Source organism: Solanum pennellii, chromosome 9 (genome assembly GCF_001406875.1).
Source record: "Solanum pennellii chromosome 9, SPENNV200".
Taxonomy (NCBI): domain Eukaryota; kingdom Viridiplantae; phylum Streptophyta; class Magnoliopsida; order Solanales; family Solanaceae; genus Solanum; species Solanum pennellii.
Window position 1 is genome coordinate 15,760,691 of NC_028645.1, and position 2,266 is coordinate 15,762,956.

The window sequence follows — 2,266 nt, forward strand, 5'->3', positions numbered from 1 at the left end:
CTCATTGAAGACTAAGACTAGCCTCTTATCTTACATCACTAGATTCATACGTTGAAATTAGCAGAAATTTAAAATTTTTTACTATATCTACATTGAGGTTAACATAGACTCTACATACAGCTAATAAATATACATCGAGCATATATAGATCCTTCGTATGGCAATATTACTTAGTCTTCTACTTGAATTGCTCCCAACTATATATATATAACATAACATAGTCTCAAATAGTTGCCTTATCTCATAATGCTCTTATAAGAGTATATAAAATTTGGCCTAGCCCATACATCAAAGTAAGAATGCCTAACATGAGATATACAATATTTCATACTAAATGGAAAAGAAAGAAACATAGAAGTCTTAAACTCAAAACAACTCCATTAGCTAGATAGTGGCATCGCCCTTGGAAAGTGAGGACCTTCAAGTCGTCTTCAAAAACCCTTCAACAATCGGAACCTAAATTGTTGGGAAAAAGTAAGAAATGGGGTTAGTACACCACTTTTACTACGTATGAGACCATAAGCACACATATCATGAAAACATGCTAAAAGAGGACATTTCATTAAGTATGCAATTTTTTATAGAAAACCTTTATGCACATTAAACAAGACCATACAAAATCAATAAGACTTATTTGTTATGATTGGAATCTACATCACAAGACCAACAACATCAAAACAAGTCAAGTCATCATACATGTCATGTAATTGAATACCTAGTCAAGTAACTCTACCATCAAGTCATAACCTCAACAAGCATGGACAAGAGTTCATTATAACATAACCAAAGCAAGAAAATTACCCACAACCCTTATCAAGTCAACAAGTGCAATGACCAAGCAAAGCCCCATAACCTTACTAAATCAAATAACCCAAGAAGTATCATGACCAACCTCCTACTTCACATAGCATATCATTTAAGAGTACATATCATCATACTTTAACAACGTAGACCAACACATATTCATAAGTGGCACCAGTCAACATATTGTATCAACAATGTGCATGTTCATCATATACATATAATGTACCATTATAAGCTTAAAAATACGTATTGACAACATAGTAAACTTCTCTTCAAGGTAAACTAGTGCAAGACATAGGTAGAGATGCATACCCCTACCTAAGCTAAGTCAACATCTCAAGTCACCCTAGTTTGTTTTTACATTATTACTTTATTTTAGTTTAGGGAACACTTTCCTGAACCGACATACACAACAAGAGCTAAGTGTGGAATTCGGTGTTGTAAAACCGTACGCCGAAGAAAGATTCCCTACCGGCCAAGGTTTTTCATCATGTAACAATCACAAACATGATAAAAAAGCCAATTGAATCACTACAAAACAATTCATCACCAGTTTATAGCATAAGATAAAATACTTAGGTCAATTCACAACATACTTCATAACCTATATAAACTTATAAAAAGCTAGTATGATAGGACTATAATTAACCCTAAAATATTCATGATTGATAAAATAACATCACCTAGTAGTAATTCAACCTATAAAAAAGTAAATTGAACAAACATTAGAAAATTCACATCAAGATCATAACCTAGGGTTTAGGGAAATAGATCATCTTCTACAAACTAGGCAAGTTAATCAATATATAACATAAATGAGTTAACATACAAGTTTAGAAATTCATAATATTTGAAAGAAATAATAATTAAATCAATTAACACCATAAATTTCTATATTGGAGAAGATCCACTTGAAAACCCAACTTTTGAAATCAATTTGATGGAACCCTTTGAAGAAAGAGGTCTCAAAGGTGAACGAGATCTCATACCATACTAATTGATTAATATTGATGGAGAAAATGGACTATTTTCAACTCTTAAAAACTCCCCTAGCTTGGTGTTCAGTGGAGGTCTTCACTAGAGATAGAAAGAAGAGAGAAGGAAGACAGTTTTGGGTTTGGGTATTATGTGAGTTGAGGTTAGGATAGTATGTTAGGGCTTTATATAGGTGGTCAACTCACTTAATTAGACCTCCCATAACCCTTATTAACTTCATAATTAATGCAATAAATTAATTAACCTATGCTAAATGGTGTAGTGAAAATCAATCACCACAAACGACACCACGATCGACGGATCTGGGTCCATCGACGGCTAGTCCCCCATTCAATGTTGCACATACGTCGTTTGGTTCAGATGGTCCAAATGGACCATTAGCCAAAATGGCTAAGTGTTGGTCGATGGATGGCATCGACGCCTAATTTTTCAACCTACTCCCGATCATATCCCCTCAAAGGTGCAC